We start from the raw sequence: 25,212 nt of genomic DNA, 5'->3' as shown, positions 1-25,212 counted from the left end.
TCTCTCCCTCTCTCTCTCTCTCTCTCTCTCTCTCTCTCTCCCTCTCTTTCTCCCTCTCTCCCCTCCCTCCCTCCCTCTCTTTCTCTCACCATCTCTATCTCCCCCTCCTATCTCAATTTCTCTCTACTCTATCAAATTAAAAAATAGGGAAAAAATGAAACAAATACACAAACAAAAGAACTTTCACCAAAAAAAGTGTCTCAAGGAAGACTGTCAATTGGTAAATGATAAGAAGTCATTTTACATGAAGAAAAGTCAAGCAAAGTTGGATGCTTATCCTAAAGCAAAGAAACTTAGGGAAACCCAATATTGATCTTCAAAATCTGGAAAAAAAAGAAAGAAAAAAGAAAGAAAGAAAAGTATGTCATGTGGGAAAAAATAACAATCAACCTAATTGTTCCAGCAGCTTCTTAGAACCAGTAACTAGAAAGTTAAAGGCAATCAGCTTTTTGCTCAATATCAGGCCTAACAATTAGACACAAATGAAATGGAAAACCTAGCAGAGTGTGAGCCCCTCATTAAAAGTACTCAATGGCATTGAAAGAACATTCACATAAGATACTGCTTGGCCAGCTCTCAGTAATATGGTGGAAGAAAGTTTAAATTTAGAATGAGGGGGGCCAGGCGGTGATGCACCGGGTTAAACACACATAGTACCAAGTGTAAGGACCCACTCAAGGATCCCGGTTCAAGTCCCCGGCTCCCCACCTGCAGGGGGGTCACCTCATAAGTGGTGAAGCAGATCTGCAGGTGTCTGTGTTTCTCTCTCCCTCTCTATTCCCTCCCCCTCTCAATTTCTCTTTGTCCTATCTGAAAAAATGGCCACAGGAGCAGTGGATTCGTAGTGCAGGCACTGAGCCCCAGCAGTAACCCTGGAGGAAAAAATAAAATTGGAATGAGGTTGGTCTAAAGCATTTCAGTTCCCTATCACATCCAACATTGCATGGTGCCTTGTATGTCTGGGGAAGAGGTGGGTTTGGGGAGAGAGGGCTGATTGGAATATTAGAGAAGACTTACTCTTCTCACTTGGTTATGAATTTGCATACCAATGTGGTAAATTACCAGGCTCAACAGAGAAGGAGTCAAGGTTATTTTCTAATGGAAACTGAACTACTGACAAGTGTTGTCCAAAAAGAGGGTCACAAATTCATGTCAAATGAGGTAAAATTCCCATTTTAATTATCTGCTGTACAAAGTCTATCATTAGAACACCCATGACTTTGTCCTAGCTTTCCAGGAAAATGTATGGGTCTTTTCCCTTCTGCTTTCAATGCATGACTTTTATCCTTCTTTATCACTGATAGAAGTACACATTTATTTTAAAATTATAAAAACCATTATTATCCTTCCACTAATTAATTCTATTTCTGTGCCTGTGGTTTGTAAAGTGCTGCTTTTCTACATCTTGAAACAGAAACAAAACTGCTTTTAAACTCTTCCCTGTGATGTTAAGCACAAAGAATAAAATAAATAAGTCCTGTTCACTGTCAAGATTTATCTGTTTCAAATGTTTCCAGAGCACAAAGCATTATTAATGAAGCACTTAGCATTAAACTCCCAAACAACCTGGTATAAAGACGACAACAATAATCTGCCAGATAAAGAAGAGCACAGGAAGTGTTTTTTAATGGGAGCTAGGGAGAGATTTATGTAGTTTTAATGGAATTTTTGTAGGTTCCATTAATGTGTCAGAGATAGGAAGAAAGGGAAACTGAGTGATCTTTTTAATTGATGCCCAAGAGACTAGAAAATAATTGAGTAGATCTGGGGATAACTGCTACAAAGAATGGGTGAGAGAAAATGGTCTTATTAAATCTGCAAACTCAACTCCAGAGAGTCAAAAGAGGTTTGGCAATAAAATCTTGCTCTACATCAGTGCCATGCAAGAAGTAAGGGACTTGGCCAGGACAGGAGACTGTCAGCAAAGTCACATGTAAGAAGTCACCGGAAAATCTTTATTCACAGAAGAAAGAGAGGGATCTACCAAGGCTGTGCCTACTGGGACCTGAATTGGTGCCAAAATCTGCTCAAGGAGAGACTGCATTTTGAAATGATAATCGCAGCTCTGCAGTTCTCAAGAATGTGGATGAGGAACTTGTCTCTGTGAAGAAGCAACAGAGCAAAGAATATTGATTCTCTAGTATATATGATGTGAGAGCAAATCTTCGTTTTCAGAGATCACATTTTACATTGGTCTTTTGCCCATTTCACAGGCCTTCATTTATATAGTGGATGTGACTCATTCACCTGTCAATAAGACATAGTTATGAAGTCTACTTTCTTTGGAGGTGTTTTGGACTGTGTAAAACAGGTCTCGAATCGTAGCCCTCCCTTGGCCAAGATGGATGGGCCGACTGGCTCTAGTTAAAATGGGCTTTTCCAGAAAGAGAAGGATGAATATGAGGTGATCCCACTCATAGACAGAAGTTGAGGAATAAGAACAGAAGGGGAAACACAAAGCAGAACTTGAACTGGATTTAGTGTATTGCAACAAAGTAAAGGACTCTGGGGTGGGGGTGGAGAGTGTTCAGGTCTTGGAACATGATGGCAGAGGAGAACCTGGGGGGGTGTTAGAGTTTTATGTGGAAAACTAAAAATTGTTACACATGTACAAACTACTGTTTTTACTATCAACTGTAAACTATTAATCCCCCCAATAAATAAATAAATAAAATTAAATGGGCTTTTTTTCCCCAAGAAGCCTAACTTCTTCATTTATGAAACCTATTACCACAATAGAAATCATCAAGTTAACATAAGTCTAACACATACAGCTCACATAAATATTACCTATCTAGACAGATTTTCACCTTGTACGAAAGATTTTCTGTGTTAGGGGCATTGTTTAAGGTGTTAGCTCACAGGCCTTGCATGTCTAAGGTCCCAGGTTCAATCCCTGACACCATCCTAAGTCAGGGTTGAGCAGTGCTCTGGTCTTAGTCTCTATCTATCTGTCTGTCTGTCTGTCTGTCTGTCTGTCTATCTATCTATCTATCTATTTCTCATAAAAATAAGTAAACTCTTTTAAAAAATATTTCCTTTCCACAGAAAGTAAATTTACTTATCATTGAAGAATTAAATACAACATTATGAAACTTGCCAGATTTATTTTATTAGTTTAGTTTTCTTATGAGCCAGTGGCTTACACTACTGTATGTTTCCAGAGTACTGCTTCACATGTCAATACATGCAGGCATCATGCCACCTCCAGCATGGAGTTCCAGTGTTGCTCACTAGTATCAGGTCAAGCCTTGGACCCACTGGTGTCTGAGTTCAAGGGCTGTTTTTGCATTTTTGCCATATTCTTGTTTTTTTTACTTTGTTTCTTTGTATTCCACATACAGTGTAACCATCTGTTATTTATCTTTCTCTGGATGACTTATTTTGTTTATTGATTTAACATTAGTTTACAATACAAGGCTTTAGGAATACAGTTTCGTGTGTGTGTGTGTGTGTGTGTGTGTGTGTATACACAGCATCCATGGAATTTCTGTCTATGTTGTCACAGATGTCAAGATTTTGTTATTTTAAATAGCTTAGTAATATCTCATTGAGGATATATGACACATCTTTTTCCAGTCATCCATCCAACTAATAAAAATGTGGATTACTTCTGTATTTTACCTGTTGAAAATAGTACTGGAATGAACATAGAGGTGCATGTGTGTTTTTGAATTAGTGTCTCCATTTTCTTGAAATACCTAAAAGTGGAATTGCTGGTGCATATGGTAGTTCTATCTCTAATTTTTGGAGGAACCTCCATCTTATTTTCTTTTTAGTATTTATTTGTAATTTAATACTGATTATAAGATAATAAGGCTATATTTCTTTTTAAATTATCTTTATTTAGTTATTGGATAGAGACAGCCAGAAATTGAGAGGGAAGGGGGAGACAGAGAGGGAGAGAGACAGAGAGACACCTGTAACACTGCTTCACCACTTGTGAAGCTTTCCCCCTGCAGGTGGGGACCAGGGGCTTGAACCTGAATAGGGGTATAACACTACACCATTCCTAACACCAGAGTTCTGTGTCCCCATCTCCCTCCAGCAGAAACTGTACTAGTTCTCCCAAAGTCACAGATATGAGCTGACTTTATACCTATAATATATATATATATATATATATATATATATCCATTTTTATTCACTTCTATGGTTTTCCCTTCATTTCCTTAAGTCACACCTACACCTATTACTACTTCTGAGTATCCTTCATTTTTCCTCTCTCCTCTCAGATAAGCAAAACAGTGCTTGACTTGCTCTGATATTTTCCACATTAGCTTCCCTTTCACTGATGGTATAAAAACAAAGATTCCTGATGACAAATGTTCTGGGTCCTGATGGAATTGGAGTTCAGAGCCCTCTGAGCATCCTTCTCATTTTCACATCTGGGAGTATGAACCAACATTGTTTTTGGGGTGCAGAAGGTGGGAGTTCTGGCTTCTGTAATTGCTTCTCCACTGGACATGGTCAATCCATATTCCCAGCCTGTTTCTATTGTTTCCTAGTGGGGTAGAGCTCTGGAGAGGTGAGGTTCCTGGATATGTTGGTAAGGTCATCTGCCCAGGGAGGTCAGGATAGAATCATAGTAGCATCTGCAACTTGGTGGCTGAAAGGCAGCAAGATATAAAGCAGGACAAAAAATGTGTAATGAGTGAATTATAGCTGTCAAGTCTTCACATGAAAAAGCATCTTTTCATATGATAAGATATTAAACTGCATAAGAAGTTCCCCCATATACAACTTATGTAAATAAACAACAACATTCACATATTTTTCTACACTTAACTGGTGTATCTCGTTTTGCCACGATAGGCCTGCCTTTGTCAGCCAACAATTTAAAGACTTTTTTTCCTTTATAACATCACCCATGCCACAGACATCCCTTACAACCCCCAAAGACAAACGGTTGTTGAGAAGGCCCACCAAACACCTAGGCCCAATTAAGTAAAGAAAAAAGGGGGGATACACCCTCAATATTCAGTTGGCTAAGGCACCAATTATATTAAACCTCTCTTAAACCTCTTTTAATATCTATAAAAATTAGAACCAGATGCCCTGCTAACCATGGGAACCAGATTTGTTTGTGTTTCCTTCACAAGAATCCCTGGAAAACCATCTGGACCTGTGCACACTCTGACATCACCCACTAGATGGCACGACTACAATGCTCCCCCTCCCCCCCTCCGAAACCAATGATGTGACCTGACATGATCTGAAGTACCTGATTCACAGACTTCAAGGACAAACCTTTCTTACTGCCTTTCTCTCGCCCATCACTGTCTGCCCTTCCTGCTTCTGATTCACCTGTCACGTTTTGGTGGTTTCAGCTCACTGTCTACAGAAAAGCAAGATTCCAGTGGCTGTCCTCCCCCATAGAGATAGACATGCAGCATTTCATCCCCTGGCCTTTCTTCCCCTGATCGTCGGCATTAGACTGATGCTTCTATCGGACTTGCTGGTACACCTTTGGACACTCCCTTTACACTGCTGGACTTCTCGAGGACTGACTGTAGCAATCCATGGACTTTGCAGCCAACTGTCTCGGGACTCTGCAATGCTAGATCACCCCTCTCGCCCCTCGGCCTATCAGGCCCCTACTCCTCTGCCTATCAGGCAGCGCTCCCTTTCTGCCCATTAGGCAGCCCCTCTCCGCCTACCAGGCCTCTCTTCAGTCTCACATTGTCCCTTGCTACTCTTACTTATTGCTCCCTGTCTTATTCTAGTTCTTTTTGAAAACGCCTACAGGATATCATTCAGGTTTCTTCCCAACAGGTTTCTGTTCACCCCTACACTACTATTCCTCTGTCAGAGATGGAGTCTTTTACAGACATTGACCCATTTAAATATGGCCACTGGAAAGAGGGAGATGTCGGGAAATTGTGAGGATGTGGTTGAGCTTGGCAGGGCTTGAACCTGAGGAGTGTGTCAGTCCTGTTAGTCTCTCTCACTCTCTCTACTGAGAGGTTGAGCAAGGAGGGACAGTAGTAACCCCAAAGGTGTGCCTCATCCTATCAGACTCCCTGCCTCACAAAGCACCATACATTAGATAACAAGAAAGGGGGAGGTGTTGGGATATTGTACAGATGTGGTTGAGTTAGGCAGGACCCACAAACCACCATATTTCCATGCAAGTATTACTATTTACTTATCAATCTTCTGCCTTGTTTTAAAAATGACTCCTCCGCCACCACACTACCCCCTCAGAGTATTGCCCATCCCTGCAAGCTAAAGAACTATAGCGACCTATGCTACAGAAGCTGTCTACCTTCCTAGAGTGCCTTGTTTTCTCCACCCCCTTTCCTAGCTAATTCCGTCTCAACTTGCCACTTCCAGAATTCTCCTATAAAAGTCACTCCTGTTTCTGCTCTCTCTCTCTTTTTCTCTTCTGCATCCCGACCTGAAGAAGACCTGGAGAAGGGCTGGTGTACATAGTGGGAGGTGGCCATTTTGCTGGCTCCACATGGCTTAAACCCGCTGTGCTCGCCCCCGACTCTGTGGGGCGTCTGCATTAATAAAGAATTGTATTACCACGCCACCACAAGTTCCTCGTCTCTCTCTCTCTCTGGTGAAGCTGGCCCAACACTTTTTGTTTTTTTGATAGTTTCTTTCACCATGCCAGAAATTCCGGTCTCAGTGATGTAATCCTGTTTCATATTTTTGTTTATTTGCTTTGCCAAAAGAGTTGAATCTCCAAACACATCTCTAAGGCTTATGTCAAAGCATGCAAATATAATACCTATATGTTTGCTCAGTGTTTTGAAGTTTCAGATCCTGTATACAATTCCTTGATCTGTTTTGAGTTGATCTGGGGGTATGTTGTAAGTGACTTAGAAACTACCAGATGTTCAAGGTCAGAATGAACGTGACTGTCCCCCTGGGCATTTTCCATTTGTCCCTCACACCCGCTTTCCCCCTTGCTGCAGCCTGCCATGATCCCCTGGGGGTGCTTCTCAGGACTGTATCAATATGCTTCTGGTTTGGAGTTCAGTTTGGTTACTAGGGAGTGCCGGCAGGAAACAGAAAAGGAGGTGAAAGTACAGGGCATCACAGTCCCCTCTCTGCACAACCATGAAACCGTGGCTACGTCTCTGAATTAAAGGCTGGAATTTTTCTCAGCCTTGTTGCCTCACCACCTTCTCTCTCTCTCTTTTTTTCTTAATTTTTATATGTATTTATTTATTTTCCCTTTTGTTGCCCTTGTTGTTTTTTACTGTTGTTGTTCAGGTGCCAGGTGCAAGCTCTTGCTCTGGGGCTCTGCCTCCCTGGCCACTGGCAGCGAAGGTCAGTGGCCCCCTGGGAGTCCTGGGGTGGCTCCGTGTGTCAGGGGCAACGTGCGCGGAGAGGCAAGAATCATGCCAGACTCATCCAGCTCCGGGAGAGGCCTCAGAGAAGTGGGCGTCTCGTTTTTTGAGGGAGAAAGTCCCACAGCATCAGAGCTCTCTCTGGTGCAATAGTACTTCCAAGTGGTAGTGGGGTTCGGGCCTGTACTATGCATGTAGTTAAGCATGTGCCCAACCCAAGGATCTATTTCTCTGGCCCAGAAAGAGATTTCAGTGGATATAATATTATACCATGGGTCATCCTGGAAGAAATGGTATTTTAGGATGGCAGCTCCTGTTGGCATAGATGAGGAGACCGAGCCTCAGACTGAGAGCCCACTCCCATAGGTCCTTGGCCTCCTTGGTTAAAATGTGTTTCCCACCTCTGTCTCAAGTTAGCAACCATATTCCCAGTGTGGGACAACCTGGAAATTAGGAATTTATCCCCAGACCTGTATGAATCCCAGAATTAGCAAACCACCCTAACGGTAGTCCTGTACGACCGAGATGGAGATGATGCTGGTGGCAGAGGACATTGACAGGCAAGCACCACACAGCCTGTTGCCATCTCTCCACTCAGTGCTAGGACATCAGGCTGGGCTCCCAAAGCAAAGTGGCCACCTTAGTTCTCGGAACCAAATGTCAGCTTTGCCAACACACCTGAGACCTTCATTCTCCAGTATTACACGCTCCTCACACCTGAGACCTTCATTCTCCAGTGTTACACGCTCCTCACACCTGAGACCTTCATTCTCCAGTGTTACACGCTCCTCACACCTGAGACCTTCATTCTCCAGTGTTACACGCTCCTCACACCTGAGACCTTCATTCTCCAGTGTTACACGCTCCTCACACCTGGACCTTCATTCTCCAGTGTTACACGCTCCTCACACCTGAGACCTTCATTCTCCAGTGTTACACGCTCCTCACACCTGAGACCTTCATTCTCCAGTGTTACACGCTCCTCACACCTGAGACCTTCATTCTCCAGTGTTACACGCTCCTCACACCTGAGACCTTCATTCTCCAGTGTTACACGCTCCTCACACCTGAGACCTTCATTCTCCAGTGTTACACGCTCCTCACACCTGAGACCTTCATTCTCCAGTGTTACACGCTCCTCACACCTGAGACCTTCATTCTCCAGTGTTACACGCTCCTCACACCTGAGACCTTCATTCTCCAGTGTTACACGCTCCTCACACCTGAGACCTTCATTCTCCAGTGTTACACGCTCCTCACACCTGAGACCTTCATTCTCCAGTGTTACACGCTCCTCACACCTGAGACCTTCATTCTCCAGTGTTACACGCTCCTCACACCTGAGACCTTCATTCTCCAGTGTTACACGCTCCTCACACCTGAGACCTTCATTCTCCAGTGTTACACGCTCCTCACACCTGAGACCTTCATTCTCCAGTATTACACGCTCCTCACACCTGAGACCTTCATTCTCCAGTATTACACACTCCTCACAAAGTCCATTTGCAGTCTCGGTTACCAATGATCAAAAAACCTCAGACTAAGGAACCCATTAGTAATGAGTTGGATTTTGTTGTTGTTGTTGTTTAGCTTCTCTAAACTGAGTAGATACATTCACAGCTGGCACTGAGATTTTCAAAGCCTGTGTTCAAACAAGCATACTTGAAATTCCCTAACCTGTCTACTAAGCCTCATAGTACTTCTTAAAAATTAGCAGCGTATAACAATGAGGGGCTCTGAGCTCTGAAATCAGGCAGCCTGTCATTCTGCTTCTGAATTTGATTCCCTTTAATTCCCAATCAAGCCCAGAGGGCTGAAGAAACAGAGCACATGGGATTTTTCAGGCAGTGTAACAGCTCTGCATCATGTAGTTGGAGCCATGAAGTTATACATCATCTAGGCTCACAGAATATACAGCACGGAGACTGAAAGTTAATGTACTCTGTGGGCTTTGGGTGATAATGGCGGGCAGCTGCTGACGTTCAGGAATGCACCTGGCGGAGGTGGGCTTGGCTGCATCTGGGCGTGGCAGGCAGCATGTGGCAACTCTTTTTTTTCCCCTCGCAACAACAAAAACACTATTAACTGCACACAAGAGACAAAGTGTAATGCAAGACAAAGACTAAGAGTGGAGCAAAGCAGTGTACAGTGCTGGTACATGCGGCACTGGGGATCAAATAAAAAAAACCACAGGCATGAAAGTCTGATGCTGTTATCAGCTGAGCTATTTCTTCAGCCATACAAAGTAAATCTTATGAACTTCTCATTATGGGACCCTGCCTTTCCAAACTTATCAAAAAACCCCTGAAATTCTGTTATCTGTTTCTTTTTAAGTTATTATTGTGCTAGATGTTGGGGTGATCATTTCTTTTGCACATTTTTATTTCATTTTCTTCTTTCCTTGACTGGTTACTCTCTCAAGATGATTCTTCCAATTCCCTAGAATTGGAAGACAATTAGTCAACAAGATACCTAAAAATTTAAACAAATTGTTTGCCTAACTTCCTGGTCTGGGTATCAGGTCAACAAAAAGATTCAGAGTTTATATAAAATATATACTATACAATGAAATCAACAGTAAAACACTAATTCATGAATAACAAAAAGGTAGAATTGCAAAGTATACTTTTATACTGCCAAGAGGTTAGACTATAGAGATTTCCATTATTTCAAGATTCTCATTTTTCACTTCTAGTTAAGTATTCTAGAGTGAAAGAATGTCACTAGTCTGTTAATAATATTCTCTCCTTTAGTGAATTTTGTTGTACTTCCTGCCACGCTACTACACTGGCACCTGCTCTGACTTCTGTATCTGTCCATATCCATGTAATTCTTAATTTTGCTTTTATTTATTTTTCACTACAGCACTGCTGAGCTCTGGTTTATGATATTGCTAATGATTGAACCTGGGACTTCTAGTGCCTCAGGCATGAAAGTCTTTTTGCATAACCATTATGCGAACTCCCCAGACCAAGTTTCAGTTATCTTATGCTCCTAACCTGTGAACTATCAATGCACATCTGTTTCCCCATTTCTATTTCAAATGTACATTTTCACTTACTGGGATTCAGCTGTGACTATTTGCCTCTGGATAGTGCACATTAGTGAATGAAAACCTAAATTTGTTGCTTTTGTAAGTTCTTCCAATTCAGGCTACACTTCCTATTTCTCCTTGTGTACGTGTGGATACATTTGAGTGTCTGCTGATTTGAATGGGACATGAGGATGGTTAATAAGAAAATCAAAATGTATTTTTTTTAAATGTAGCTCTCATAAATTACAAGTCATCTCCCCAGGAAAAACCTTAGTGGATGTTTGCTTTAACTGACAGGCTAAGCACACTGAAGTGTACAAAAATATTTTACAATGTAGAAAGAGCTTCATTTCATTAGAGTTTTATGTGATATGTGGTATCCTGACCAATGTTAAAAACTCCAGTGGACTCACCTTACCTGCATCCTGCAAGTGTTGATGAAAACCACCAATTTGATTAGAAGTCATTCAATGCAACTTAATTCACATTTAGCTTGATGTAACAGTACATCAACTTTCAGCTATAGATCTCTTAGTATGTTAGAAGTAGGCATGTGATCATTGGTTGGTTATTCCAAATCTCAAGTGATACATCTGAGTAAGAACATTCATGAGTTTTATCTGCAAATGATCACTGAGGAACCTATGCGTGCACTATATATTCCCAATCTAATTTCTTCCTATTTATTATCTGGATGTTACCACCATGGTGTAAACTTCATCTCAGAATTACGCCAGGATTCTGAAAATGATTAAATCTGACAAATTCCCAAGCTCCATTCATGTGAAGTTTCTTTCTTGCTACGTTTTATTTGTATACTGTTCTAATATCAACACCTATTTTATTGTTTCTCTTGGATTCTGGCTTTACTGTTAAAATGAAAAAAAAAAAAAGCCAGTATCAAGAAAAATTATGTAGCAAGAAATGAATGGCAAGTAAGTGTTCTCTCTTTTTTTTAAAAAAAGTATTTATTTATTCCCTTTTGTTGCCCTTGTTTTATTGTTGTAGTTAGATAGGACAGAGAAAAATGGAGAGAGGAGGGGAAGACAGAGAAGGGGAGAGAAAGACAGACACCTGCAGACCTGCTTCACCGCCTGTGAAGCGACTCTCCTGCAGGTGGGAAGCCTGGGGCTCAAACCGGGATCCTTGTGCTTTGCACCACATGCGCTTAACCCGTTGCGCTCCCACCCGACTCCTGTAAGTGTTCTCTTTCAGATGCCATGAAAGTACAGATTGTGGGGATAGCTCTCTACTACAAAATCCTTTCAGTGTAGCTGAGTGGAAATTGGGAAAACTTTCCAAAGCTGGACTTCGCTGAATCTCTATTTGTCTTAACTCAAGTTGCCATACTAAAATCCCAGACTCGTTCTTTTCCTAGAGACATTTTCAAGTCAATTGCACAGGGCCGATTGTTCTGATCTGTGAGCACAGAATCTACTCCCATGCCTTCTTCAATTTCTTTCAACAGCATCTCATAATTTTCTTAATCTTGGTTATTCACCTCCTTGGTTAGGCTTATTCCTAGGTATTTTTTCTTTTTTTAAAATATATATGCTAATTTCTCTTGTTTTATTTCTTTATTGGGCGATTAATGATTTACAGTTAACAGTAAAATACAATAGTTTGTACATGCATAACATTTCCACATAGCAATACAGCCTCCACTAGGTCCTCCTCTGCCGTCACGTTCCAGGACCTGAGCCTCTATCTTGCTCTTTTGGATGTGGTCGTTAATACTATTGTCGTCTTCGTTTCTGTTTCTGCTGGTACATTGTTGGTGCTTAGAAGCACAAGGTTTTTGTTTGGTTTTTAATTTCTTTATTGGGGGATTAATGACTTACAGTCGATAGCAAAATATAATAGTTTGTACATACATAACATTTCTCAGTTTTCCACATAACAATTCATAGCTCCTCCTCTGCCTGAACCACCCCCCCCCCCACACACACACCAGAGTCTTTTACTTTTGTGCAATACACCAACTTCAGTCCAAGTTCTGCTTTGGAAACACAAAGGTTTTTTTTTTTTTTTTAATGTTAAGCCTGGAATTTTACATTTTTACCTTTTTCCTTGCCATCAGGATAACTTTTATTTATTTTTCTTGCCGAGTTGCTTTGGCTACGACCTCCTGTAATATGCCGAGTTAACAGTGGTGAGAGTGAGCATCTTTGTCCATCTTTATATAAAAGTGGACAGAGTACAGACTCTCCCGTGTCTCTTCTAACAAGGGCACTAGACCCTTATTTTAAGGGGCCCACCCCTACAATTTCATCTAAACTCCCCAATTAACAACCGAATGCCCCACCATCAAATTGGGTGTCTGAAATCGACACATCAACATGTAGCATCATTGTTCCAAGTTTGATCTCTCAGTCCTACACATAGATGATAGAGAACTTTGTAACACATATATTTTATTCTGTCACTGGACTAAGGACTCCAATAGACTATTTCATTTGATAAATCAAACTACATTGTAGGTCTCAGAGAGATGAAATTACTTTCTCAAGTACATTTTGCAGACTCAAGTCACATCCCATTTGATTCCAGTGTTGTAGTTTTTCTTTTAGCTCATGGAACCTTTCATAAATTCCAGTGCTTACTGGCTGGCTTACTTAAGTGTGCTTAGACCCAAAGATAGCAGGCTCACACTTCCAAGGTCATATGAAGCCAGTTGGAATCAGGAAGCCACTGTTTCTATTTCAAAGAGGAAGTTACAGTTGGTCAAAAGGCATATTTTGGGCTGTTGGGTAGGTCGTGACATATTTACATAGAAAAACATAGAAAAATACACCATGACTCGTCCGACAACCTAATATTTGTATTAGCTCTGTAATCCATGAATAAGTTCAAGAAATGTATTTTTTTTAATTGCTCAGTTAAAAGGAAACCAGGGAGAAAGGATTTGGATGAACTGCAAAGATATTTCCATACTGGCTGTCATTTAGAGTCCATCTGAAGTTAGTGAGGTGATAATGCATGTCACCTTTATCCAATTTAGGGACAATGTCAGTCTCAGTCACAGAGTACAGCCACATTTAGAGCAAAAAAAGAGAATAAAGAAACTCAATAGCTATTTCTCGTTACCCGGTGACAACACTTGGTACAACTTCACTTAGCTTCTGAGCCAAGAGAATGTACAAATGCTCTTTCTTGAGTTTCTAACCTGGTGGGCCCAGTTTCCAAGGTTCTCAACCTTGTCCCAGTTTGACTCAGTACTCAACACTTCCCTGCAGCTCTCCTCTCCTCCAAACAGCCATAGTTTTCTTCTGCAAAGGACCAGATAGTAAACACTCAGCTTTGCACATTATGTGAGCTCCACTGCAGTTACTTGCCTCTGTTGTAATACGAAAGTAGACATAGGCAATGTGTAGATCTTGGTGAATGTCTTTGTGCCTAAAAAGCTTTATTTATACAGAAAAGGCAGACATCTGGCTTGCATTAGTTCACCCACTCTGACAGAAGTAAACAGTGTAGTTTTGGGGGATGGGTGGTGGTGCACCTCGTTGCGCACACGTTACAATACGCAGGGACCCCGGTTTAAGCCCCTGGATCCTACCTGCCCCTGGATCCTACCTGCCCCTGGATCCTACCTGCCCCTGGATCCTACCTGCAGGGGGAAAGTTTCACAAATCTGTTTCTCTCCTTTTCTATCTTCCCCTTCCTCTCAATTTAATTAAAATAAAGCAATGTAGTTTTCCTTGAAATTTGTGTGGTGACTGGAGAAGAGCATTCGCTTATACTGCATATGTCACCAGAAATATCTTTTTTTGGGGGGGGGAGTTGGGTGGTAGACAGCAGGTTAAGCACATGTGGTACAAAGTGCAAGGACCGGCGTAAGGATCCCAGTTCGAGTCCCTGTATCTCCACCTGCAGGGGAGTCACTTCACAGGTGGTGAAGCAGGTCTACAGGTGTTCTGTCTTCCCCTCTTCTCTCCATTTTTCTCTGTCCTATCCAGCAACAATGACAACAACAATAATAACTACAACAATAAAAAAGGGAAACAAAAGGGAATATATATATATATATATATATATATATATATATATATATTTTTTTTTTTAAACCCAAATTCTGTTTGGCCTCCAGAAGCCTCTTCTCCATTCCTTTCCACTGCAAATCTTTCCAAATTCCCAATATTCTTAGAGCATTTCAATTCTTCCTCATAGTTTACAAGTCCCAGTAAAAAGTTAACAATACTCATTGTTCTTTTAAATAAATATATATATGTGATATATATATATATTTACTTATTAGATAGAGATAGAGAGAATAAGAGAAGGGGAGATGGAGAGGGAGAGAGAAAAAGAGACACTTGCAGCATCTCTTCACAGCTTGTGAAGCTTGCCCCCTGTAGATGGGGGCCAGGGGCTTGGACCTCGGTCCTTGCACATTAGGTAACATGTGCACTCAACCAGGTGCACCACACCCACTGTTCTTTAAAAGCAGTTAAGTGTTATGGAAATCTTTGATGGTCTCACTGTCTGCTCTGGTTAGCACGAAATATGCAAGGTTCAACAGTCACATGAAAAAAAATGCCCCATATCAGGGGCATCCATCAGAGAATTATAAGGTAATCAGATATCAGCACACATTCAATCGGCTGAATAAAATATTTTTTAAAAGAATTGATGGAGGCAGGAAGTTGGCTTAGTGGTAGATTGCCTGTTTTTGCATGTGTGAGACCCCAAGTTTCATGTCTGGCACTGTTTGGGTACAAAGAGAACTCCAGAAATAGTAGAGCTTTCTCTTACTTCTCTCTCTCTCTCTCTCTCTCTCTCTCTCTGTCTCTCTCTCTCTCTCTCATTTGCTCTTAAAAAATAAAAATTGGGCCTGCTCAGTGGTACAACACATGTACGAGAACCTGGGCTCAGTCTCTGACAGTACATTAAAAAAAAAGGTTAGGGCTAGTGAAACAGCGTAGCGATCATGCAAAAGACTTTCATGCCTGAGACTCTGAAATCATAGGTTCAATCCTCAGCACCACCAAAGCTGAACATTATTATTAATTAGCTGAAAAGCTAATTAAAATGAATAAACAAAATAGAAGAATTGGCAGCATAAAATGTAAGAACATTGTCATGGGAGTATAAAACTTTACAGCCCACCTGTAGGAAACCCAGAGAAATAGTCTTTGGGGTCCTGGTGCATGACGGTGGGAAGGGACCTAAGTTGGGGGCGAGAGGGTTTTGTAGACACCTGTCATGAGGGGATGAGAAGTTGGATTCATGTGTCAACAACTATACTGTAAACCATTAACCTCCAATAAAATTATAAAAAATATAAGCCACTTAAAAACTGTTTAGTTGATTATTTAATAGTCATATATTTACCCTATGACCCATTGACTGTATTCTTATTCTTAACCCAAAATAAATGAAACCATAAGCCCACATACATGCTTATGCATACATGTCTATAGCAACTTTATAATAGTCAAAAACATAGAAACAACCTAGATATTTATCAACAGGACAATGGATAAGCAAACTGAAGTAGTTCACATCCTTAAATACTATACAATAAAAAAAGGAATAGGTTAGTGCTAGGGTCTGAATTTGTCTCCCCCACCCCTAAAAAAAATTCCTATGTTGAAATGCTATTCTCTCAAAATGATGATGTTTGATATGGGACGACCTTTCAAAAACCCTTGAGTCATGCGAGTGAATGGAGTTAGTACCCTTGTACTAAGAGACGCTTTTTTGACCATGTGAGGAAACTGTAGGAAGGCCATGGTCTGCAAACCGGAAGCCTGATTCTCCACACACCCTGAATCTATCATCCCATCGTATGAAATTCTAACTGGACAATATTAATCTGTGATTTAGATAAACATACAGATCAGATTAGTGTTTGTTTCTCAGGTTCAACATGGGGACTAAAGACAAACAGGATGGAAAATCTTTCTGGAATGATGGGAATATTGTAGGTCTTGACATACATTGACCTAAACTACTTTAGCAATATACTTAAGATCTCAATGCTCTTTGGACATAAATTTTACCTCAGAACAATGATATTTTAAATAATATGTTCGTATGACATTTTTAAAAATTTTTATTTTAAAAAGGAAACACTGACAAAAACCATAGGATAAGAGGGGTACAACTCCACACAATTCCCACCAGCAGATCTCCGTATCCCATCCCCTCCCCCTGATAGCTTTCCTATTCTTTAACCCTCTGGGAGTATGGACCCAGGGTCATGATGGGGTGCAGAAGGTGGAAGGTCTGGCTTCTGTAATTGCTTCCCTACTAAACATGGGCATTGGCATGTCAATCCATACTCCCAGCCTGTTTCTCTCTTTCCCTAGTGGGGTGGGGCTCTGGGAAAGCGGGGCTCGAGGACACATTGGTGGGGTCGTCTGCCCAGGGAATTCCGTTTGACATCATGGTAGCATCTGGAACCTGGTGGCTGAAAGAAGAGTTAACATATAAAGCCAAACAAATTGTTGACATTTTATTTTTAATATTTATTTATTCATTCCCTTTTGTTGCTCTCGTTGTTTCATTGTTGTAGTTATTATTGTTGTCGTCGTTGTTGGATAGGACAGAGAGAAATGGAGAGAGGAGGGGAAGACAGAAGGGAGAGAGAAAAATGGACACCTGCAGACCTCTTTCACCACCTATGAAGCCACTCCCCTGCAGATAGGGAGCCGGGGGCTCGAACCAGGATCCTTTTACGCTTTGTACCACATGCACTTAACCCACTGTGCTACCGCCCAACTCCCAAATTGTTGACATTTTAATGTCCCAAAGTAACTGCTGAAGTTCCAAACATCACATCTATATTCTATGTGATTTAAAGGTGAATGAGTAGAAACATGAGGACAAAGGATTCACGCCTGCTGTCTGGCACTTCCTAAGGTGACGTGAAGCCCCACCAACCACTTACACACAAGTCTCTTTGGACAATCTGAACTCGAAAAGAAGGGGGAGAAATAGTCACAGGCACTGTTTGGCTAAGTACCTCCCGAATGTAATAACATCTGTTCATAGGAATAAAAAGAAGGGGGAATGGACATCAGTTACGTACTGGGAAACTCAACTATTCCACCAAAAAAAGAAAAGACAAGAAAGGAAAGGAAAGGAAAGGAGAGGAGAGGAGAGGGGAGGGGAGGGGAGGGGAGGGGAGGGGAGGGGAGGGGAGGGGAAGAAAAGAAAGGAAAGGAAAGGAAAGGAAAGGAAAGGAAAGGAAAGGAAAGGAAAACTGCATGAGAATACACACACACACACACACACACACACACACACAATAAACATTTTTCACAGGAGAATTAATGGACCTTCAGTGGGTTCCATTAAAAAGAAAAAAATCTCTGTTGTGGGACGTGGTTTTTGAGCAATGAGTTCTAATGAAACAGTCAATAAAAAGTTTTGAGTGGCAGATTCACAAGGTAGTGAGCATCCTAGTGACACACGATGGCATAGAATAGGCTACACTCACCACCTGGACTGAATTGTGTTGCCTGAGACTCCCGAAGGCTGCAATCTGCTAGGCAACCTCTTCTCCATTTAGTTAGTAGTTCCTCCCGCCATTGCCATCTGAAATCCACAATGGGTGTGAATGTCGGAAGCGAGCCACTTCACTTAAGTGTACATTCTGCTCGCATACTTGATTCGATGACATTCGTTTGCAGGTGTCTCTACTTCAATTAATTGCATATTGGTGCAATGCATAATTTAAACGCTGTACCAAACTGAAGTATTCAAATGAGAGTCTCTTCAATGTAATTATTCAACATAAGCTGGGAGTGCTGACAAAATGTTGTCCTTTATTTCTTCAAATAGAGGCTTCAAGTATGTTCACAATTAGATAACATGGAGAATGTCAACAAGATATGACAAATAAGTGAAAATAATGAGAGCTAGAGACTCCACGTCTTCACTTAATGTTTCCTCCACTGATCCATGAGAGAGTATGTTTTGCATAGTCTCTCCGATCTGATTTGAAGAACAAAAGAAAATTTCCTTTAAAAAGGCCACATGGAAGGCACAGCCTTTTTTGCTGGTCTGTAAATTAGATGTTGATGTATTTAAAAAAAAAAAAAAACTGCACAGATTTCCTTGCACTTGTGACAGCAAAGAGAAAATGAAAATGATTCTATTCAACAGAGGAAAGAGACAACTTACACTACAGACTGTATTTGAAGACTGACTTAAGGGGCTTTAGTTTCTTATAAATCAACTTCTTATCTGAATAGATATTGAAAATTAAATGCTGGTGTCCTTTCACTGAGCTCAGAATATAAGAAATGACATTTTATCATTGAGTCTGTCACCGACACAGCACCATGCTGCTAAATTAACATTTCCCGTCCTGCAGTGATAAACAGAGTTCTGTTTATTGAGCACCTGCTCAGCGGGGGTCATCACTAGTGGCATTTCTGTGGTCAGCTGAATAATGCGCCCCAGAAGTCCCAGTCCCTGAAACCTGTGACTGCTACATGTGTGACAATGGGGCACTTTGAGTTTTTGCCTGAATTCAGGGTCTGGAGATGCGGAGAGGTTATCCTGCACAGTCTGCATAGTGGCTGTGAAAGCCAAGAGCGAGCCTTCATGAGAGGCGAAAAGAGGGCTGTGGAGGTGCAACCAGAGGGAGCCTGGAGGACACTCTGCTGTGGGCTTGGAAGTCGGAGGGCAAATCCGGGAATCAAAAAAGACAGTGAACGTGGGGCTGGGTGTTGGCACACCCTGTTGAGTGCACACATTACCATGTGCAAGGACCCCGGTTCAAGCCCCGCTCCCCAAACCTGCGGGGGGGGGGGGGGAAGCTTCACAGGTAGTGAAGCAGGTCTGCAGGTGTCTTTTTTCCTCTCTCCCTGTCTTCTCCCCTCAATTCCCTCTGTCCTGTCAAATAAAAGAAAAATATTGAAAAATAAATAAATATACTAAAGAAAAAGACTGAGGATGTGATGAGCAGGCTCTAGACCCTAAAAGAAGCAAGGAATGGATTCTTTCCTGGAGCTTGGAGAAGGAACCTGCTGACACCTTGATATTAGCCCTGTGAAGCTGATATTGGGCTGCTGGCCTCCAGGGCTGTAAGAGAATAAGTGGGTGTCATTCCAAGTCACTCAGTTTGTCACAGCAGTAATAGAATACTAATGCAATTTCCAGTTCCAGAACTACTCTGTGAGGGTGGCATTATTACTAAGCACTCGTACTTGTCACCCAAAGAGAAATAAGAAAATGCTCACAGTGAGGGAGGAACAGATGAGTTTGGCATTTGAGAGCTATCAAGGGGCTGGGGAGATAGCATAATGGTTCTGCAAAAGACTTGCGTGCCTGAGGTGCTGAGGTCCCAGGTTCAATCCCCAGCACCACCATAAGCCAGAACTGAGCAGTGCTCTATCTGTCTGTCTGTCTATCTATCTATCATCTATATCTATTTATCTATCTATCTACCAAGTATCTATCTCATTAAAATAAATTTGTTAAATGAACTATAAAAGCACACTTTACCAGGCCTGGGTTTGAGCTCCAGCAGTGCATAAGGCACCCCTAGTCTCTCTCCTTTCACTCACCAAGTAAATATTTTCAGAAATGAAAAAGGGGGGTTAGGAAGCAGTAGTGCACTAGACTTTCATTCCTGAGGTTCCAGGTTCAACCTCTGGCACCACCAAATTCCAGAGCTGACCAGTGCTCTGATACCCCTCTCTCCCTCCCTCCCTCTCCCAGTCCCTCTCCCTCTCCCTCTCCCTCTCCCTCCCTCCCTCTCTCCACCTCTCTCTTGCTCTCTTTCCCCTCAGACCCCTCTCTCCCCTCTCTCTCCCCCCCTCTCGCTCTCTTTCCCCTCAGTCCCCTCTCCCTCTCTCCTCCCCTCTCCTCCTCTCTCTTCCCTCTCTCTCTCCTCTCCTCTCTCTTTCAAGCAAAGGGAAATGAAAAAATCTTTAAAATATAAAATTGGGGGATCCGGGTGGTAGTGTAGCGGGTTAAGCGCACATGGCGCAAAGCGCAAGGACCTGCATAAGGATCCTGGTTCAAGCTCCCGGCTCCCCACCTACAGGGGGGTCTCTTCACAAGCAGTGAAACAGATCTGCAGGTGTCTATCTTTCTCTCCCCCTCTCTGTCTTCCCCTCCTCTCTCCATTTCTCTCTGTCCTGTCCAACAACAACAATAGCAATAACAACAATAGCAACAACAAGGGCAACAAAAGGGGAAAAATGGCCACATTAGCAGTGGATTTGTGGTGCAGACACTGAGCCCCAGTGATAACCCTGGAGGCAAATAAAATAAAATAAAATAAAATAAAATAAAATAGTAAACACAGATAGACTGTCACACACACACACACACACATACATGTCTGGAGTTGTATGTATAACCTAGATGAATCCAGAAATGTGTTATCATTATACATATTTAAGTAGGGCTTATTAGATTTGGGTATATCTCATAATATCAGTCAAAAAATAAAAATAAAAATTGGGGGTGGTGGTGGTAGTGCACCTGATTAAGCGCACATGATACTAAGCACAAGGGCCCTGCACAAGGATCCGGGTTCAAGTCTCCCACTCTCCAACTGCAAGGGAGAAGCTTCACAAGCAGTGAAGCAGGTCTACAGGAGGTGTCCATCTTTCGCTTTCCCTCTCTGTCTCCCCCTCCTGTCTCAATTTCTGTCTGTTCTATCCAATAAAATGGAAAAAAAATGTCCACCAGGAGCAGTAGATTCATAGAGCTGGCACCGAGCCCCAGTGATAATCTGGAGGGAAATATATATATTAGGGGGCCAGATGGTCACACACCTGGTTTAGTGCACATGTTACAGTGCACAAGGACCTGGGTTCAAACCTCCCATCCCCACCTGCAAGAGGAAAGCTTCACAAGTGGTGAAGCAGGACTGCCGGTGTCTCATTCCCTCTCTGTCTCCCCCTTCTTCTCAATTTCTAGTTGTCTCTATATTCACTAAAGATAATAATAAAATTACACTTTAAAAAATAAAAATTAATACTTGCAAGGCCCTAGCCTGCTTCAATAAGGTGGCACGTATTGCCCAAGTTAGAGGTCTGAGAATTATCACTACAGAGTAGCTGTCAAGAGTGGATTCAGCGTGAATGTCCCAAGGAGAGGGCCTGTAAAGCAGAGAGCTCACCCAAGAAAGTATCTGCACTGCACGGGGTGAAGGGGACAGCCCCTCCCCAAGGTTTGATGCTACCTGAGGCTGCTCTCTAGGGGACACGTAAGATTCTTCTCTTGCAGTCTTCAGAAGAGTTCCTATGTCATGATCTAAATCGGAAGGCCCAGAAACGCATCACTCAGGCTTCCTGTGCTGAATAAAAACATGGCTCCCTAAGTCTTAAAAGCATCAAAAGAAGGCATTTTCTCTTAGTTGTCTACCCAGTGGGTGGTGTGGCAAGGAGGGTTATTATCTCCAAGTCTCTGGAAAGTTCTGGATTCTGTAGGCTGTGATCAGATCATCTATGATGTGATCTTTATTCATGTGAAGTTTTATGATTTGTTCCATCTGAAATATTTTTGACAATTTTAGTGTTTAATAGTTAGCAAAATGATCTCATTTTGAGCTGTTGCAGAAAATACATATATCCGTTAAGCTGGTGACATAGTGACATCTTGTGGTTAAAGTTGGCAGTGACTTTCCTAAAGTTGGGGGAAGTTAAAGCAAGGAAGCCAAGTACAATGAAACATGTAAGTAACAAAACCAAAACCTTGTTAAAAAAAAAATCCTTCTTGAAGATGACATGATCTGAGGATTGTGAGAAATAAAATTCTGGATTTCTGCCTTACATTTTATAGTCCTTTTCATACTAATATGGACAAAAGTGTTTAATTTCAAAATTAAAACAATGCCTTGTGGGAACAGACTGTAAGACTGAAAATATTATATACTGTGGAGTCAATGTTTAAGTCAAAGTCTTTGGGGCCAGAGAGACAGCTCACCAGGTAGGGCTCCTACATTTTCATGAGCACAGACAGCCCAGGTTCCAGCCTTGCACTAGTGCTGTGGTACCCCCCACCCTAACTGTTTCTCTCTGTGTGTCTCCTCACCTGAATGAAATAAGTCACCTGGAGCAGTGCAATCAGGCTTGTGTGAAGCTTTATATAACGATAATGATGATAAAGTACACTAGAGGTAATATAAAACTTTTATTTGTCTTTTGGGGTTTGAACAAAAATAGAGAAAGTTGTGGATTCATAGTGCTGGCACCGACCCCAACAATAAGCCTGGTGGCAAAATAATAATAATAATGAGAAGAAAGCCTTTATTTTAAAGTCACAGTATATTCCAACATATTATCCTTACTGTGAAGTCCATGTGTGTTTACCTACTGCATCTCTGTGTCCCCAAATATCTCTGTCTATAATATAATAACTATAATATAATAAATATTATATAATATAGTCGAGCTTTCCACCTACTGTTTCACATTGTCTCATTTATCTAAATCCAAAACTGTTTTTTAATACTATTTATTTATTTATTTATTCCCTTTTGTTGCCCTTGTTGTAGTTATTATTGGTGGTGTTGTTGTTGGATAGAACAGAGAGAAATGGAGAGAGGAGGGGAAGACAGAGAGGGGGAGAGAAAGATAGACACCTGCAGACCTGCTTCACCACTTGTGAAGTGACTCCCCTGCAGGTGGGGAGCCGGGGGCTCGAACCAGGATCCTTAAGCAGATCCTTGCGCTTTGTGCCACGTGCGCTTAACCCGCTGCGCTACCGCCTGACTCCCAGCCAATACTGTTTTATTATTATTATTATTATTATTCTTTTTATAGAAACAGAAATTGAAAGGAAAGGGAGACAGAGATGGAGATAGAGATGGAGGAGGAAAGAGAGACACCTGCAGCCCTGCTTCACCATTCAGGAAGCTTTTCCCCTGCAGACAGGCACCAGGGATTTGAACCGAGGTCCTTTTGCATGGTGATACGTATACTCTACCAGGTGTGATACCACCCAGCCCTTAAATCTTAAACTGTGGTATAGTTATAGCTATGTGCATTTCACACATGAGAATACAGAATCTTTAGAAAAACTGCCAAAAATTCTGAACTCTGGCTGAATCTGTGGTCTCAGCCAGTCATCACTGTGGCAGTTAAGCGGTCACAGAATCTCAGTGGCACGCACCTCTACACATTTCTTCCTCTGTGTGCACGCAGAGGCTGGTGTGACTTAGTTCATCTTGGTTTTGCTTTACTAGGTGGCTCCATGCTGCAGGTCAGATCCAGTGTTGCTCTACACACCCAGTCTTTCAATCTCCTTGAAGACTAGCTGGACCATGCCTTCTTGTGGAACCGGAAAGACAAAGGGTAAGTGAAACAAAAGGCCTGAACTTGTAACTGCTCCACTGTTGTCTCCACCCACTGTCCAAAGTCATGTGACAAGTTCATTTTTTTTTAATATGGATCACTTCATGAATTTGTATGTCATCCTTGTGCAGGGGCCATGCTAATCTTCTCTGTATCGCTCCAATTTTAGTATATGTGTTGCTGAAGTGAGCACCCAAGTTCAAAATTAAAGGGCATGGAAATATATTTCAGTGAAAGGACATGCAAAATTACATGACAGATAATGCAGATATAGGAGGAGGTGAGAAATTGGAAAGAATTCAACACCATATAGAGTATTCAGGGGTGAAATTGTAATACCATGTACCTGGGTCTTAATGTTAGAAACCAATGTCACCTCAACCAAAACCGTTATTATTCTCATTAAATTTGTATTAGTAGTGTCTTACAAACTTGTTAGACTTCTGGGGTATAGCTTCGTGTGTGTGTGTGTGTGTGTGTGTGTGTGTGTAAGTTGATGTACTCTCCACCAAAGTCTTATACTTTGTCCTTTGAATAGCCACCATAGCTCTGACAAAGTCTAAGAGAGAGTTTGGTTGCCATGTTTTTTGCAAGTTCATTTGATCTAGCCATCTATAGTCCACATACAAGAGAAACAACCAGGTCATTGTCCTTCACCTCTTTACTTATTTCACATAGCACAATCTCCAGTTCCATCCATTTTTGTCCCAAATTATACAGTCTCCTTTTCTGTCAATCAAAATTATTAATAAAAAGTAATTCAGGGAGTCGGGTGGTAGCACAGCGGTGAAGCAGGTCTGCAGGTGTTTATCTTTCTCTATCCCCTCTATCCTCCCCTCCTCTCCATTTCTCTGTCCTATCTAACAATGACGACAACAATTATAACTACAACAATAAAACAACAAGGGCAACAAAAGGGAATAAATAAATAAATATTTTTTAAAAAATTTTAAAAAGTAATTCAACCCACCCAGCTCAGTATGTCAGTGGGCTCCCAGAGTGGCATTATCTAATCTTTCATGAATAATGTGAGATATGTTTGTAGTTAAGGTAAAGAGTGAGCCATTGTGATGGACTCAGAGATGCTGAAAAGATAAGTATCAGATGGGACCAGTTAAACAAGATACAAATGATATGTCCCAATTTTCAAAATCTAAAGTCTTGTGTCATTGGCAGAGCCCGTAATGGATCAAATAGTGAAGCAGCCAAAGTGATTTTAACCATGCCTCAGTTTCACCTCTAGTCACCCTTGCCTTCATGCCTCTGCCTTATCTTCTCTTGTCTCTATACTCCATACTTGTGCCTCACTCTTTTTTACCACTACCTTCTGCTTTTCAGTACTTGGCTATCTGAGATGAGATAGTGCCCTCTGGATTGATTTGGTTTGTTTGTTTCCAGAGCACTGCTCAGCTCTGGTTTATGCTGAGGACTGAAACTGGGCCCTTTGGTGCCTCAAAATTTTAAGGTTTTTTTTGCATAATCACTATGGATAAGTTTTTGTTTAATGATATCTACATTATAACTGGAGTTTTCAGGCCACAGAACATGAGCTTAAATAGAAGTTTTAAAAATGTTTTTAAAAATCACTTTATTAAGGAAATGTTGA

At 41.6% G+C, this 25,212-nt stretch overlaps 1 non-coding gene across 1 annotated transcript; it reads right to left on the bottom strand.

Annotated features, from left to right (window-relative positions):
* Positions 1–23,692: 23,692 nt before the first annotated feature.
* On the bottom strand, positions 23,693–23,799 carry LOC132536002 (U6 spliceosomal RNA). The gene has a single exon (XR_009547703.1). It is a non-coding gene; the product is annotated as a U6 spliceosomal RNA (small nuclear RNA).
* Positions 23,800–25,212: the final 1,413 nt, after the last annotated feature.

This window comes from Erinaceus europaeus, chromosome X (genome assembly GCF_950295315.1).
Source record: "Erinaceus europaeus chromosome X, mEriEur2.1, whole genome shotgun sequence".
NCBI lineage: Eukaryota > Metazoa > Chordata > Mammalia > Eulipotyphla > Erinaceidae > Erinaceus > Erinaceus europaeus.
The sequence above is the reverse complement of the archived record's forward strand: the minus strand, read 5'-3'. Positions and strand labels throughout refer to the sequence as shown.